An 18315-nucleotide genomic window follows, 5' to 3' on the forward strand; every position below is an offset into this window, starting at 1 on the left:
GCAAACGCAAACGCAGCAATTTAGGAGCTCATTAAAGTGTCTTCGGGGGTGCTAACGCACATGTCAATTGAGTCTACAATATATTAGGCTTCCTTAAGCTCGCGGGCGAATTTGCCTGGGAGTGTGAAAAGAACAGTGCTAATATTAAACTGTCAAACATTGCTTACGCCTTCCTAATCTTTTGCTATGATCGGCCGGGTTATAGTGGTCTTGACTGAAATGATTGTAGTGCTCCATGAGGCCTATATTTGGCACTGGCTATTTTGTCCAATGTAAGCATCCCGACAGGCCGTCGGAAGTTCGTGTAGAGTATTTTTTATAACATTCAACATCTGCTATATGATTCATGTCACATACTTTGCTGATGAAACGGTATTAGCATCCGCTGGTTGCTGAACAGCCGCGCACATGCAGTACAGCTTGCTGGGGCGAAGACAAGAACATTTTCATAGCAATAACGGCCTATTTATGAAACAACGAGAAGCTTCATGTGCGTACGAGATTGCGGCAACCTTCGAGTTTCCTCGCTGACACTTTTTGCAGGCCGCGTTGAACCTAATAAAAATAGCCAGACTCTCAGATTTGAGAGGAAACCTTCAGGGAGCCCAAAGCTTTCAGCCTAGCAGCCTGTTAATTAAACGCATTTTGAGCATTATGCGTGAATGAGTTTCTGAGGGTCGATCACAGACAAGAAAATACAACCCTCTTTTTTCACGGTTTTTTGATTGTGCGGACGAGCAATATATTTTAGGTTTCGAGATTGTAGGAGCGTAATGCCAGTAGAAGTAGTCAGGTAAAAAGTGTATGCTAGGTACTGAAAACTGGATTTTTTGGTCATTTAGAAGTTGAAATAAGAAGGCAGTCCATAATGTATTCCTTAAAGACATTTAAAACATCAGTAATGTGCCTGCTGAAGTTATGTATTGTTGCGAACACCGCCAAGTCATCTGCATACACACATGGACGAGGGTGAAGTGAGTTGAGGTAGTCTTGTATGCGTACATCAATGGGGCCTAGAAAAATACTACAAATGGAGATGCTACCCCGGAATAATGCGTATACAAGAATTCAGAACGCACCGGTTATCGTTTTGCCAGAGAAAAATTGATTGCAGATAAAAAAAAAGCGAGAGACATCTGTTCTGCCGTTTAGTTTTGTTTTATTTCTATCTTTCCCCTCTCTGTGTTCTTTATTGCTTCTTTTTAAATAAACCATTCAATTCTGAGTGAGCGCTCATGCCGTGTAGGCTTCGCTGCTCATTTCCCGTTTTCGAGCTCGTTTACCATATGTACCAACTAGCCCAAGCTATCACAACTAACGTGCCAGGGTAAGTGTGCACAGTCATAAATTAAGTGCAGCTCACGAGTGGCATTAAATCGCCGCTAGAATCTATGAGTTAAACCAAGTATAGCAGGAGCGCGGAGAGAAGGCCGCCTCTACCGACCTTTAATCCCCAATCCTCCTGGCGGTCGATGTGGTTCAATGACGCCTCCGCACGCCCGTAGTTAAAAATCCCGTCTTTTTCTACCTCCCTCATTATGCAGACGCTTACGCGAATCGGAAACGAGCTCTACGCCCTCAGGTTAGACATATCTCGGACGGTTACTGGGGATCGAAATTAGAAGTTCATAACTGTGGTACAAAGTTCTACAAGTACTAGTATGACACCAATATTTACTCTAATATTCTGAAGGGGTTCCTGCTTATTCGGTTTCTGCGCAGTGGCCTTTCGTCTTAAAGCAGCGCGAAACACAGGACAAAAGAACAGGAGACGACAGAAGCGCTTGCGTTTTTTTTTTTTTTTTTTGTCCTGTGCTTCGCGCTGCTTTAAGATCAATCTAATCCTACTCGCCCAGTTTTCTATACACTGACCTTTCTTCCTGCGCTTCGAAAACAGAAGCCACTTTGTTATGATGCTCAAAGAGTGGCCTTTTCTCTTCTGGAACTCTGCGGAAGCTCTTGCAGCATAACAGGATTCTGGCTTGCACGAGCTTATCAACAGAAACATGCTATTCGGGCTTCGCTTGGGCCTTTTCGTAGTCTTTACGCTCAGCTCTTAGATGACCAGTGCAACAAGATACGTCAAAGCCTTAACAGCACCAACCCTGCAGGGAGCCCGGCGCCTAATGGAAATTGCGACTGTTACGTGGAAACAGAAGATGGCTTGCTCCTGCAGTGTATACCTGCTGCCGACGCAGACAGTAGTCAGTCCGCATTTCGTGTAGTCGTTCCTTAGAGCCTCTGGAAACATTTTCTGGAGTACTATTACGGCACACTCCTCGCAAGCCACAGCAATGGCAAGAACTTATGAAAAATTGTGTCGTGTCACGTCGTGGCTCCTCGTGAGCAAGGAGGATGTCCTGACGTACGTCTATAATTGTATTAATTGCCAGACAATGAAGTCGATAGGAGGGAAACCACAGGACTTGTTGTATCTGTGTTTGCGGCTGTGCGTCTGTCTGTCTGCCTGCCTGTCTCTTTGCCTGTTGACCTCTTATACTGTACCAGTTAAAGCAAGAATTGTTTGACACATACAAGCATTCAAATATTGTTAAGAATTTTTTATAGGAAATGTATGTAATGACACTGCCAGTATGTTTTTATTGGTACCTCTAGTGTCTTTTTACACAGTGTTATTATGTTTTTTGTGCTATACTGATTAGAAAAAAGAGAGAGATCCTTTATTGTAGAACAGAGAATTTTTTCGGCGTTTAGATTTTGCTGACATGATAGTCCGTGTAGGAAGGGTAATAAAAGAAATGAAGGGGGGATAAAATGCGGCCGTTAAATTCGTTTTAAGGTGCATGGTGGAGTAAAGGTACAAAATGATGTGATGAAATGAATAGTCCGATAGGAGGAGGAGGAAGATGAGGAGGAAACGCAGGGAGGTTAACCCGTAAAAGCTACCGGTTTGCTACCCTGCACTGGGGGAAGGGTGTGAGTGGATATAAAAGTTGTGAGAGAGCGATAGTTTAAGTTAGTACAGTCACATCACAGACATGCCGCATCACATCACATCACGGTCATATCACTTAACAGCGAACTCATAGTCTGTCGATTAGGCCTGTGCTTTTCATAAAGCGGAGCAGTACCTGGGAGGTCTTCACCGCAGACGATCGCCGTGTCCACGGACCTAAAATCTTGACTGTTTTTCCTCGCTATATATAGAGCACTCACAAAATATATGGTCTATAGACTTGTCGCACCCACAGTTTGTACTTGCAAGGCTGTTTTCCATGCCTATCATAAACGCATACGTGTTTGTGAATACTACACCAACCCAGAGGCGGCACAGCAAAAAGTCTTCGCGTCGGGGTAGGCCAGGTGAAAGCCGGAGCTTATGATCAGTGTCCACGGATTTCAAGTGGCAGTTTGCAAACTGGCCACAATTCCACAAGGAGAGTGTGTGTTCCCGCGCAAGTGCGCGAAGCCTGCCCGCTGCGTCTGCCCTGGAAAAGGAAATCGATACATAATCGTCGTCTTGGTGGGCTGTTCTTGCGACCTCATCCGCCCGAAGATTGCCCTCTATGCCGCTGGTCCTAGAAGCCATTGGAAGATGATGTCATGTCCTCCAGTAATTTCACAGTGATGAATTTGTCGTATTTACGCAACAAGTCGTTCACGGGCTCCACGGCGAAGAGCCGCTTATAAGGCTTGCAGGGCCGCTTTTGAATCTGTGAAGATAGACCCCCGCTTAGGGTTCTGCTGACTGATATGCCTAATTGCGACGCGAAGAGCGGTGAGCTCTGCAGCAGTTGAAGAAGTCTGGTGAAGTGTCCTAACTCTTATAGTCCGATAATTGCGCTTATAGAGTTCACTGGTCACAAATGCCTGAGGGTAACATTCAAGGTGAATTTAAAGTTTGTCTAGAAGACCAATATCTTTCAAATACGTAAATAAAAAGTTCACTTCGAGTTCCTAGTGCCTAGGGCAGGCTAAGGGACCTGTATTCGGAATAGCGCGATATTTATATTCTGAAATGTTTCTGATAAAATATGCCGCTTGTCTCACGCAATGCCACTCTGGATAAATGAGATGATCTGTGTCAAGCTTGCGAGCTTTTAGTCTCGTATCCTTCTTTAATTTAGAGAAAATAAAAGAACAATTGATTGGGTGTTTTGTCGGCAAACCACTTCCGGCCTACGTCGGCCCCCGTTGCAGCACCCGCACAGAGCTCACAGGGGCTTCCTGCATCCAATATTGGACCCATCAGGGTTTCCACTTCATAGTCCACTTTATGCTGAATGGACCATGTAGTAAGACATTTCTGCTCCCTTAGCAGCTACAAAGCCCGAAGTGTCATGTGGATTTATCCTTTGAGCACTGTTTAATACGGCCCATGAGATTGCGGTTCGCCTTTCATAACAATAAGTAGATGCCAGTATGTCTATCGAAAGGTTGTTACAAGCACTGCGAACGCCGATCGCCTGTGGGCCACGTCCCAGGAAAGCCACGTGGTGTCGGCAGCCGCACTTGAACGTGGAATAGTCTCTTTAAAAGCGGGCTGCAGGAATGCGCTTTCATTGCTCAATTGGGATAAAGGACTCATATGCCTTCGCGAACATCGTGATTCCTTGCCTGTCCCGGCAGCTTAATAACCAAGGCGTTATAGCACGATGAAACCTGGAGCCCATAGCTGTACGAAAAGCTTTCTGGGAGTAGGAGACGCCTGTCCTCCAGCCTCGTAGGCAGAGCCTTTGTAGCTAACCCCTTCAAGCTACTCTCGACGCAGAGGTCACAGGGAGGGTCATCTTTGATTGTTAGCTTGTAGAACGCAACGTACTAGGTTGTGTCCCTGCAAGGAACAAACTTCATAGCTTTTATGACGCTGACATACCCTCTGCTTTACCACCATAGTCGTCGCTTTCTTTTGAAGTTCCTACACGCCGCGTTTTTCATGGCTGCGTCGCATTGCGTTTACCAAAAGGCTTTCATTTTTGACTTCTTACTGTTCTCTCCAGAGGAACATGCAGCCATCATCTACTCGACTTTTCCTAGTTCTTCTTGGTATACCTTTCAGTAGCTATTCCTTTCTGCATCCTGCAGGATATTACTGGAGAGCGCTTTCCTGGGTTCAAACGCGAGAAACGTGTTGCCTCCAAAGCTTATCGTTAGAACTCCGAAGAGTCCTAAAGTGGGTGTCTTATTGTTTCTGCGCTCTAGTCACGGCTGTTTCTCAGTTAAAAGCCTTTTACGGTAGGCGTATCTGCGCTGACGTCTGTGCTCTACGTTCGCGCCCGCACGGCCGCGCCAAAAACTCCATTAGGGCCTTGACCAAACTACAATTTGTGCAAGGCCTGAACAAAGTGCCTCGTCAAACAAAATTCATTTGAAGTAATTGAACTTGCTTGAGAATAGGTACGTGTACACTGGGGAAGCATAAATGACACAGCAGCCGGTGTTGTAAATGTGCCGAAAGGTCCTTCAACAAGCACGTGTTTACGGGTAGACAAAGAACTTCCTGAGCTTACCGTATTCATTGGCCATCTCACGTGAAAATCTCGTGTTTTACGTCATAAGTGTAAACACTTTCATTGTAGCTCCACAATTATGAACCTCTAAACATTCTTTAACTCTTACGAGGAGACTTCGCGTGAACGATTCGAGCAGATTCGTGGCCTTGTGAATTCTATGTAATGAAAAGCACGATGGCAAAAATACAGCGCAGTGAATGACGAGGACAAAATAAAGAGACATATGACACACAAGCGCTGTTTTAAGCGCTCGTGTGTCCTATTTGTGTCTTCAGTTTGCGCTCATCCGTCTCTGCGCTGTATTTTTTTCATCCCGAATAACCAACGCGCCCAGACTACTACGGTATTCAAAAAACACGATCTTTCATTCTTTCTCCGGACACAGCGCCGAAACGTGATGTGGCTACTGGCATGTAGAACACGCGCGCGGATTCGCTTTCCCGAACCTCTTCGTGCATTTGTGTTTCGAGAGTGCTGTCTGACTAGGTATGCTCGGACTGCTTCCACTGGCATCAGAAAAAGCGTTTATCTGTTAAAAATTACGATCACGAATGTCCGTCCGCTAAAAGTGTCACACTTCTTCACGAAACTCCGCGTCAACTGGTTGCGTAATCGATCATTACTTGACGTAAAGTCATGATAGGATGTGACGTCATGATATCACGTACAATAACTGGAACTGACGTCACCATGACGTCATGCCCGGTCATAACCGAGACATCGCCACGTGATTTGTGCATGTACGTAGTTGACCCCGCCGGTCATCCGATCAAGACGTCCGTGCTGCTCCTTTCATTTACAGCTTCCTCGGGCGCCTCATCACCATGCATACAGAAGCAGATGCAGTGAGCAGGAACCAACCGCGTTTAAAAAAAAGGCTTTCACTTAATCGCACAGTAGTGGTCTGAAGTGCCACACATTTCTTGTTCCAGTGGGCGTGATCATCACCTCGCAAACTTAGCTCCGCGAGTATGACGTGCTCTAAACTTTTCGTCTACTCGGTGGCACATCCACTCGACTGACGTATTTCACATCCTAGACCCACTACAGCTCGCTGTCGGGAAACCGACTATAAAACTGTTCCAGTCGGAAACACTATATAACTTTGTTGTTATCACACAATATTTTTCCTGCCGGCACTGAGACTGTAGTAGGAAACCTCTGCACAGGACTCATTTGCGCCCTTCTATACTTTCCACAGGAGGTTCCGAAAGAATGGCTTTATTTACAGCCTTTACTTTTTAGCATACTCGATTTCATTTTGTCGGAATAAAATGCCCCCTCTCGTTTCTTCATGAAAGCAATGATGTATTCTGCCTTAGCAGGTAACAAAGGGAGCAAGCTCTATGGTCACGTTTGCCGAGAAAAGCCTTGCTGCCGCAGCTTCACCCTGAGTTAGCCAGAAGCCAAACTATGTCCTCAGCAAGCTTTACCGGCTGCATCAGATCACTTATTTTGAGCATTGCTGCTGCAAGTCATTTTCACATGTAACTCGAGCGCGCTCCATCTTTATCACTGGGTGCTTCATTTCCAATGCACGTTGTTGCTCCGGTCCTCTGCCTCCCAAGGTTTACATGCCATTTCCTTCTTTTCTTTACGTTACCGTTCAATTTCCCATTCCTCTATTTTAACTGCCGCTCCTCAATTATCTTAAGCCATGCCGAGGGCACATCATCATAGACAGTTAGCGCAACAATAGCCGCTAGCAGTGCTGGTTTCCTCAGTTTGTCTAAAGCATCAAGAGAAGACTCTTCCGAGAGCTCCAGCAATTTAGGATGGCCCAACCACTTCAAATACATGGCCTTTTCGGGTACTGCTTTTTCTGTTGGCCACTGTTGGTTCTCTGCAAATTAGCTGAGGAGCAACGACAGCCCTAATTAACAGCGCTGTTTACTGCGCTAACGACTCTTATCAACAGGCATTAGTATAATATCCCGCCCTCAACGAACCTCGCATTCGAGAATCGAGCGCAGTCGTTTAGGAACAGTAGTCGGTCCATTCTTTATGCTGGCCTCACTGCATCATTTGCGGCCCACCGATGATCTCATATGTATAGAGTTAACCGCATCTCACCGCTGGCATCCGCCGCGATCTCGCGCATTACTGCTCTTTGTTGCACGGTCAAGCTTCGGAAATATCGTTGCTGTCTACTATATATTTCATGCAGCGGTGCAGGGGTGGCGTAGCGGTAGAATATCCGCCTCGCATGCAAGACGACCGGGATTTAAATCCTGGTGCCGCGCAATTCTCCACCGGATAAAAAAAAATCCGCGTGTCGATGGAATTGCATAAAGAGGTTTGGGGTGCGACCTGATGCCGACCTGATGCAGGTTTGGGGAGTGCGACCTCCGGCAACGCACTCCCTCATCAGAACAGGAGTTGGCCACCCTGGTGCAGTAATTGGCCTCAACCTGTCATGATAAGCTCCGTAAAACCTCGGCCCTCAGTCATTAGCGGCTGCGGAACAACTGACCACGGCGGCGGTCAGACCTGTGACGCAGCAGGGGGTGCTAAAATTTCCTGGCTCCGCTGGACAGGCCGCCATCGGAAACTGACTCTGGCAACGTTTAACGCTAAACCCCTAGCTAGTGAAGCTAGTTTAGCAGTGCTGTTAGAGGAACTAGAGGGTATGAAATGGGATGTCATAGGGCTTAGTTAGGTTAGGAGGCCGAATGAGGCATATATTGTACGGAAGGATGGGCGTGTACAGTGTTATCGAGGTTTACCGGAGAGGAGACAACTAGAAGTAGGTTTCCTTATCAATAAGTATATAGCGGGTAATATAGATGAATTCGATAGTATTATTGAGAGGGTGGCAAGTATTGTAATTAGGCTTAATAAGCGGTATGAACTGAAGGTTGTACAGGCCTATGCACCTACATGTAGTTATGATGACCAGGCAGTTGAAAGCTTCTACGAAGATGTAGAATCGGCAATGCGAAAAGTAAAGACGCAGTACTAATGAGCGAATTTAATGCCAAGGTAGGGAAAAAGCAGGCAGGAGACCAGACAGTAGGTGACTATGGCATTGGTTCTAGCAATAGCAGGGGGGAGTTACTAGTTGAGTTTGCAGAGCGCAATAACTTACGAATCACGAATACCTTCTTCAGCAAACTGAAGAACCGGAAATGGACATGGAAAAGTCCTAATGGGGAGACTAAAAATGAAATTGACTTCATCCTGTATTCAACCCCTGCCATTATGCAAGATGCAGAGGTAATCGGGAAAGCGCGATGCAGTGACCACAGGATGGTGAGGTCTCGAATTAGCCTAAATCTGAAGAAGGAACGCAATAGAATGGTAAGAAAGAAACCCGTCAACGGATTAGCGGTGAGGGGGAGGGCAGAAGAGTTCAGGATCTCACTACAGAATAGATATTCAGCTCTAACCGAGGATGGCGACATTACCCTAGAAGCAATGAACAATAATTTCAGAGATATAATTACTGGGTGCGCGGTAGAAGTAGGCGGTATAGGATAGTTAGATAGGATACCGGTAAGCTGTCTAAGGAGACGAAAGATTTGAATAATAAACGCCAGAGTATGAAAGCTTCAAATCAACAGAGCAGATCGAAGTGGCCGAGATAACAAAGCTAATCAATAAGCGCAAGATGGTCGATATAAGGAAGTATAACATGAAGAACATTGAACATGCTGTAAAGAACGGAGGAAGCCTTAAAGCGGTAGAGAAGATATTGTGCATAGGCAAAAACCAGATGTATGCGATACGGGACAAGGCGGGCAACGGCGTCACAAATATGGAAAAGATATTCAAAGTAGCCGAGGAGTTTTATAAAGATCTTTACAGTAGCCAAAGTAGTCAGGACCGTAATGAGATTGACGGTAGGGAAAAACAATCAGACGTTCCACCAGTCACGAAGGACGAGGTCAAGAAAGCATTAGAAACTATGAAAAGGGGGAAATCAGCTGGAGAGGATCAGATAACTACAGATTTGCTGAAGGACGGGGGAGATATCGTGCTAGAAAAACTAGCCACCCTGTAAACGCAGTGCCTGGTTTCTTCATCGGTACCGGAAGCATGGAAGAATGCAAACATTATCCTCATTCATAATAAAGGGAACTGCAAAGACTTAAAAAGTTACAGACCAATCTGCCTACGTCTGTTATGTATAAGGTATTTACTAAGGTAATCGCTAATAGAACCAGGACACCCTTAGACTGCAATCAAGCAAAGCATCAAGCAGGTTTACGGAAACGGTACTCTGCTATCGATCATATCCATACCACCAACGAGGTGATAGAAAAATGCTCAAAATATAACCAGGCCTTTTAAATATCCTTCATTGATTACGAAAAAGCGTTTTACACAATAGAAACCTTGGAGGTGATGCAGGCATTGCGAAATCAGGGGGTTGACGAGCCGTACATGAAAGTGCTGGAAGATATATATAGTGGCTGCACAGTAACCATAGTTCTGCATAAAGAAAGTAACAAACTTCCCATAAAGAAAGGTGTTAGGGAAGGAGACACAATCACCCCAGCCCTATTCACAGCTTGCTTAGAGGAAGTATTCAGAGACTTGGAATGGGAGCAGTTTGGGATAAGGGTAGATGGAGAATACCTAAGTAATCGGCGGTTTGCTGATGACGTTGCCTTGCTAAGCAACTCGGGGGATGAACTGCAAATATTGATTGATGACCTAGACGGAAACAGTAGAAAGGTAGGATTGAAAATCAATATGCAGAAGACTAAGGTAATGTTTAACAGCTTCGGGAAGGAACAGCAGTTTACATTAGATAGCGAAGTACTGGAAGTAGCAGGCGAATATGTCTACTTAGGACAGGTAGTAACCGCAGATCAGGACCATGAAAAGGAAATAAGAAGAATAACATTGGGATGGAGAGCATTTGGCAAGCACTCCCAGATTATGACTAGCAGCTTACCGGTATTACTCAAGAGGAAAGTATACAACAGTTGCATCTTACCTGTACTCACTTATGGGGCTGAAACGTGGAGGCCAACCAAGAAAGTTCTAGTTATGTTGAGGACAACCCAGAGGGCTATGGAACGAAAAATGGTAGGGGTAACATTAAGAGATAGGAATCGTGGAGAGTGGGTCAGAGAAATAACTCATGTTACCGTCATTCTAGTGGAAATTAAGCAGAAGAAATGGGAATGGGGAGGACATGTAGTGCGAAGAGAGGATAACCGATGATCGCTTAGGGTAGCAAATTGGATTTGAAGGGAAGGAAAGCGTAGCAGGGGGCGGCAGAAAGTTAGGTGGGCGGATGAGGTTAAGAATTTTGCAGGGGTCAAGTGGATGCAGCTAGCACGGAACCGGGTTAATTGAAGAAATTTGGGAGAGGCCTTCGCCCTGCAGTGGGTATTGTCAGGCTGCTGATGATGATGATATTTTTTATGAGGTCCGCAAGCTCGAAGTGTGGCGCTGCCTAACGGCTGGCGGCTACAGTAAACAGCCTCAGCGGGGATCGGCGCAAGAAGAAGCGATGTGTACAAATCTTGGATCTCACTGCCAAAGATGCACGCCTAAGAGACATGACACATTCAATAAGAACGTGTTTCGCCGGCAATACTTTTTGCGGATGTGAGTGCCGCTTTATACCATCGGTAGCCCGGAAGAAGATGGAGTATTGCTTCGAAAGCTCGCAGCGCTCGGCAATGCGTAGTGTTCAGAGAGGCCTCGGCGAAGCAGTCAGACTGGTTCAGGAGTTACGTGCGCTCATAGCTGGAGTTGGCCACTCTCTCTGCGAGCGCAGAGCTTGTCAAGTGTTCTCGCCAACACACGTACACACAAGAACACTCGTGGCAGAGGCGACGGGTCTTGGCGAATGTGACGGAGAATCGTTTTATGGCAGTTGGCGCCGGTCTGTAACGGCCCGAAATGTCCCGCCGCATTGATTGTTGATCTTGAATCCACTGCCGCAGCGGCGGTGCTCGCACATGCAGGTGGCTAAACGCAACGGTGAGTATAACTCCAATTGGTTTTTGAAATATTTTGGGAGTAATGACTAGGAAATCTGTAACACGCTGTGTTACCCTATCTACTCTATAGTGCTGTAGTTTGCGAGATTTGGATGTGTTATGTCCATTGTTCACTAAAGTGCGCTTGAACCCAAGACGAGCCCTAGCCTTTCGACTTCCACTCCATTGAAAAACTTCTAAGACGCTGGCATCCTATTGCTTTCTTGAGGCATTGTTGTAAACGGCTATTGGTCACCCTCCCAGCTTTGGCTCCGCGGTAATGGCGCTGGACATTTGAACCCTAGAACGTGAGATGTAATCCTGGGTGTAGTGGCTGCTTTTTGCTAGAGACACCCGTGTGCTTTTTGTTCTGAGAACACTCTGAACGAAGCTCGATTGTAGAAACGACTGGATGCCCTTACTACGACGTCTCTCACACCTGGGGTCACTTTGGGGCATTAAACTTTATTACCATAGCTATTCATAATGCATACTTTCCATCTACATTCCCGCCATTGTTAGTTGATTAGTGTTGCTTTTCTAAGTTTCCTCTCCTGTAGCGTGACATCCGCTGATCCTTCGCTAACGGTCTTGAAGAGTTGTCGACAGTTTCGGAGATATTTGGCAATGTACGCTGCGATCCATCTTAGAAGGTTGAATAGGGCTTTGATGTTGTTCCTAATAGAAACCGCTCCTCACAACATAAATTGTTTCCCTTATCCCAGACGACCTGTTAAGGTATGCTCACCCCCACAGTCAGTTTGACGCTTGCGGTCCAATCATCTAATTTTCAATCATATTTTCACCTGCTAATGCACAGCAGTACATTTCTACCAGCTTGGAGAGAGAATTGTGGAGCTAAAAATCACAGATGCAACGTTACAAGATAGAAAGTGTGCAGAGTGGGTTGGAAACATAACTGTTGTTGATGAAATTCTAGCGGAAATCAAGGACAAGAAATGGGCATGAGGAGGGTATGTATTGCGAAGAGAAGATAGTCGATGGTCGAAAATGGTAACAAATGGGTGCCAAGGCAAAGAGAGTATTATTAGAGAGAGGGGCGAATGAGGTGTAAAGTTTGCAAGGGTTCCGTGGGTGCAGCTAATACAGGACCGGTTAATTCGATATGGCACACTTTCGCCCTGCAGTAGGTATAGTCCGGCTAGTGATGACAGAGGTTAAGAAGTTTTCAAGGGTCAAGTGAACGCATGTAGCACAGCGCCGGGCTAATTTGATATATATTCCAAAGGCTCTGCCCAGGAGGGGATATATATTCTGGCAGATGATGATGATCGTGAATTATAGGTTCTGCTATTTTCTGGAAAGGTGAATTCTGCTCTAGAATTTGTAAACATGAACGTTGTGACATATATTGCTTCTATTAGCGAAGTTTATGTCTGAATTGGAATGTTTGAGGTGCAAAGTATTGCGAACAGGCATGCTGGGACACCTAAGTCAGACTTGCTTTCACTTCCGTTCTGCTGTGCTTAGACTGCTTATGCGTAATACTTTCTTTCATCCATAGAGCTTCGCAATGGTAGCGCTATCAAAAAATCTTCATTTATTTATATTTGGTTGTGGCGAATGGGTTTAATCTCCCAAAGCGACGTCAGCTATGACGGATGCAGTAGCTGTTGGTCAGTTTATTTCGACTACATGAGCTCACGTCTGGAATACAAGGGTGCTTTACTTTTTTATATAAAACCGCGACCGCTATTGCAGAGATCAAGCCCGAACCTTAGAGATCAGCAGTTAACTGTCTTGACTTCTCATACTCTATAGAGAGGCGCAGGCTACTAACGTATGCCAAATAACATTATTCCTAACAATTTTCGAAAACTCATCTTTAATAGAGTATCCCAGATTGTTACCCTTTCTGTGACCTCCTTCTCGGGGGCACCCGAATTCAGCGATGTGAGGACAAAAAAGGAAGGGCAGAAGAAGAACCAACACCACCCCGTTTAGAGCAACGAGGACCATTAGGATTCCCGGTAGTCATGTCAGCGGCAATTTTTCAGGGTGCCTCGTGCCCCCTTCTCTGGGCACGGTAATTACCCGTTAAGATAGGTTCATCTCTTACATTCCCCTAAGCCTAATTTGAATACCTGCTACGAACACAAATTGAAGGCTTCATTCGAGGTCTTGATCAATGACATTCCTGAGGGAAAGTCTTCGAGGGCCCCTTGGATGCAGAAACAGACACACTAACAGTAGGAAATGGTATAGCTATTAGCAATGTTGGATCTATGTTGTGAGTAGCATGTGCGCAGACAAGGAAGCGCAAAGAAATCAGCTGAGGGGAGGCAGTAACATTTTGACGTCATTCTGTAAGGAGCGGAGTGTTCTCACCTGAAGTTTCCCTTATTAAAGTACACCTAAAAGCCTGCCAGAGAATTATCTACACCATACATTACATTGCATACTGAGAAGTGTCACGTTGTTTAATTGAACGTGCAGAATGCAATTCAAGACGAGCAGCTTGTTGGGTGAGTTGGTGCATAGTTGAAGGTGAAAACCAGCGAAACGGGGACTCGTTAACAATGCACCTCTTGGCCATGCCAATTGCTCATGAATACGTCGAGTTTAAGTGTTCTTTTTTTTACAAGAAACAACTGGTCAAAGTAAATCAATAAGAGTCAATGTAAATTGAAAAACGGCATAATCAATTGCGGCAGAAATCCAAACAAACAGCACAGAGTGCAAAGAGTTTGCTGTGCATTTACCCTAAAGGAAGTTCGCGACTAATGGTTTAGAGTGGTCGTGTACCGAGAAGTGAGACGGCGCGGAGCTACTGCTGCTTATCCTTCTTATTATTTCATATTCTATTTGCTATATGTGCCGCACAGTTCTTGTTCATTCTGCCTGAAGGGAAAGGATGCCGCTTCCTAAATTGTTTTATGAACTACAAACACTAATTCACATTTCAGGTTGTTATATTATACATCAACAAAAAAACTGCTTAGTTTGCGACACATTTTAAACACTGCGCGTTTACACCTGTAACATTTATTGAAAACGTGCAAGTTGCACTTCATTTTTCTGCATATTCTCTATTATAAAGAGGCTGGACTCATCAGGCTACATTCATTTACGTTAGTTGCAGAAATAACTTTTCGCAATTTATTTTTGGACATAGACTCCGCACTGTGCTTGACGGCAATTATTTCTAAAACACCGTATTTAATTATGCATACACAGACGATAGTCATTATTCCATGCCTGGGCACCCATGCCGAGATAGAATGCCAGACGTCCTATGAGACAGCTTTATTGCAATTGCGCCGTGAACCAGCCAGCTATTTTCGTGCGAACAATTCTTCTCCGTGACCAGTTTTCACAAACAAAAAATAACGGACTTTCGTGAAGTTCTAAAACTGGGTGGTACCTAAGACTGAAAGTGTTCGTAAACATACAGGCCAAAGGAACACCCTCATTACACTACAGACATTGGATTCGTAGACGGTTTCTGTTCGGCCCCTCAAGATGACTACTGAAGTCTAATTTTCCGCAAACATATTCCTGCCTTAGGGGAAGAAACGCGGCTTAAGAATCAACTGAAAACCTTCTGCCTCGAAGGAATGCTAAAGCTGGGAGACAAAAGGAGCAAGCGCTCCAGAAATGCACATAGCGCATAGATATTTTGCGTATATTTACATAAAGGTATACTATTTGCTCAGCAAAAATTTCTGACAATTTTCGGCGTGCGTGTATATCTAGGATGCATCAGCGCGCACATACAAAATTTTGCTCCAGGTGAAGTTGTACTCTCAAGTTCACACGTTTCAGCTCCATGACCTCTCCAAGTTTACTTTCTCTGAGCGCACGTAATTTTCAAGGGCACATCTTTTTCATTGGAGTTGGATCCTCTGTCACAGAGCAAATTCAATATAAGATAAGAGCAACAATATGCTGGAAAGTGCCGTCCTTTATCGACAGAAAATTTTATGAATCAAGATTCGTGCCCTAAAAAGTTTGTAATAAATTTTTCTTTACGCACAACTAAACATATTTGGCAGCTGCTTTTCCCATGACAGCAAGCTGTTTATATACTCTGTCATTTCCGAAAACGTATTCTGCGAAAAGTTCGCAGTCAGTCTGCTCATTTTTTGTATTTATTTTGTAATTTGCCTGCAGAGGAGCTCAGATATGTCATTAGCTTAATAAATGGCAAGGAGCCATCGCCGGCGAATGCCCAACAATACTCACTCAACGACACGATCCAGGAGCAGCAAGAAAGAACCCAGCATCGCAACGTAGTTCATCGCGACCGAAGAAGCAACGGCCAGCGAATAGATGTGGGCCGAACCTTATAGATGATATTTTAAATGAGGAACTTTACTTTCCAAGTATTAAGTTTAAAATGCCTGATTGCATCGGCCGTTTAAAATAAGGACCTCATTTGCTACACACATCGATAAAGCGAAGAGCAGACAAGTGTCAGTACAGCCATGATTTAAATTCCTCGAACCGCGCAATTAGCAGCGACCTCATTAGAAAGCCGAAAGATTTAAGACGTCGTTTAAGGTCATTGCGGAAAGTGGGGTGGAAATAATACTAGAGGTGTTTTATTTGGCAAATATCTCAATACTACTGAAATCCATGTTTTAGAGCTTTGAAATTTGCATCGTACTGTCCACCTTTTGAGACACAAACACGGCAGCGTTGAAACTCCATAGTCTTCAAAACGAAATGCGGAACAGATTGGCAAGAGCTGTTATGCGTGAAATTTGAACTCATCACCATTTGTAGGCTGCAATGTTGTTGCTAATGTTATAATTCATTAAGGCTCCTCATAATGAATTTGGATGCTTCTTGCACACCACGTAGGATATCCTTACCTTTTTGTTAGAGGGAAAGGAAAAGTTCTAAGTTCTGCAAGGGCTGGTACGAAAACGTAGTATAAAAGTATTCGAGTATCTACGTGTTGTTTCAAGCGATATTTTGGTGCTTTCTTGCCTGTCGCCTTCAATTAATGCGCAAGCACAGGCGCTGTACTACCCGGCTATATTTGATGTTTGCAAGTAGTGAATATCAGCACAACCTCTAAGTATAGTAATATGTGGTCACCTCAACGAGTACAACAGGCGCCCTTCAAACACATTTGAACAAAGTATCCTCTAGCCTCGTTAACTTAAGCTTTGCATGCCCGCCCCATACGCTGAGTACCTGGGTTGGAATCTCATAGCCGGCATTTTTTGTATAATTTTTAATTACAACGCGCGACAATCGGAATTGTTTTGATAAGTAGCATTGAGTCTTCAAATGCAAACGTCATCAACCACAGCAACAACGCCTGAGAGATTTTCGGATATCGGGGCTCGTAATGGTTTTGAATTAAAATCGCCGGCATGCCCGAGGCAGGTTGCATTTGGCAAATGACATGGCTGCGCCCTGCTTAGTCGATAGAGAGTGACGTCATACGAGCCTTATATGCAGTCTAACCAACAGCAGTTGCTTAGTTAGGAAGTTTCACTAAGCTGGGCGATGTGAGAATCGTATATCCCAAACCCAAACTGCCGAGTGAGATGCTGTTCATAGGCCGCCGAGGCATATTTGTTTGGCTTATTTAACGCAAAACACTTTTTGTCGCTCTTTTTATACTTTCATACTCTGAATGAGTTTATAACTCTATGGCGATCATTATTTGTGAGAGAATGGGTAATTGAATTATTTCGAATGAGGAAAATAGCAAAGGGCGTATACCCGAACGAGGACCGGCTAGGGGAGCTGCAGGAGACGGCGAATAGAGTCTCAAGCAGTTGAATGCGGACGTTTATTACCAGACATTTGGTGGCATACTGAGTAAAATCTGAAGTTTCCTATTAAACATAAGTGCGGCAATTGCAGAAGCTATTGCCGCGATTCATTCGAATCTTTGTTCTTTTTAGACAGCCGCTGGCACGCGATCTTATCCCTGCGAATATAGCGCGCGTATAGATTATGTGTTGCTTGTTATTCATATGTCTCCTTCCCGAGACGATGCTGTATCATTTTGTCGCGCATGATGGACCGAGATATTTCTAGAAGATTCTGACCACTCGCGTGTTTTCTGCAATGTTCCAGGTTGTGCTAGTCATTGTTTGGGGCTTTAACTCGACGTTTCTTCGCAGCCTTTAAATTGAGCGTTTACGGGTGCGACGGGCAGTTTTTGTTTGACGACCGCCGAGCACGATTGTTATCGCCGCCGCAGGATGGCTTAGTTTACGTGCGGCCGCAAGTCAGCCCAATGAAGAGTTTCTTCAGTTTTTGTCATCCACCTTGTCACCACCACGTGACACAATGTGGGGGTATATTTCAAGTCGTAAAATGTACACCTTAAAAACCGTATCCAATGTTGAGAACAGACAGCGAAAAAGTATTTCAGCGCATAGATGGCATGTTTAAGCATTTGTACTGTCCTAACTACAATTTATGCATAGTAGACGTTTTTAAACACAAAACCAATACACTACATTTAATTTACGCATTCTATACATGTTACCCTTCGCGTCAATGAAATGAGCTTCAGTCAAAAAGAATCTTTTCCCCGTAACCAGACAGCTCGCACTGCCGCAACCGCCAGCGAGCAATTCTGCCGGAGGCTTCTTCGGCAATAGAGTTTGGCGATAATGCTAGAGGCACTCGTTTTCGGCAGTCTTCGTCATGAAAAAGACTAATCACTAACTTTCTTATTAGCGATCGTAAGCCTATTACAGAGTTTAAGTATCGAGCAAATATATAAAATTTGCTGGGTGGAAAACCGTGCTCTAGGTCTACATGTACACAAAGGTCACGGATAAATATCGCCGGACTAAAGAATATAGCGGATACAATAATAATTCAGACTGCTTGTTTTGTTCTAGGAATTAATCAATCCGCATCAATTCATTCAGATTACAGCTGGAAAATGAAATGAAGAT

The 18315-nt window shown here is 44.7% G+C and overlaps 1 long non-coding RNA gene across 1 annotated transcript in view; it reads right to left on the reverse strand.

Annotated features, from left to right (window-relative positions):
• LOC146193258 (uncharacterized) overlaps positions 1–15757 on the reverse strand; it is a 33026-nt gene extending 17269 nt beyond the window's left edge. Inside the window, exon 1 of the long non-coding RNA XR_014706420.1 lies at positions 15623–15757. This is a non-coding gene — a long non-coding RNA (uncharacterized LOC146193258). The remainder of the gene's footprint in view (positions 1–15622) is intronic.
• Positions 15758–18315: the final 2558 nt, after the last annotated feature.

This window comes from Amblyomma maculatum, chromosome 4, assembly GCF_055883805.1.
Source record: "Amblyomma maculatum isolate TAMU_Amacu chromosome 4, ASM5588380v1, whole genome shotgun sequence".
Taxonomy (NCBI): Eukaryota; Metazoa; Arthropoda; class Arachnida; order Ixodida; family Ixodidae; genus Amblyomma; species Amblyomma maculatum.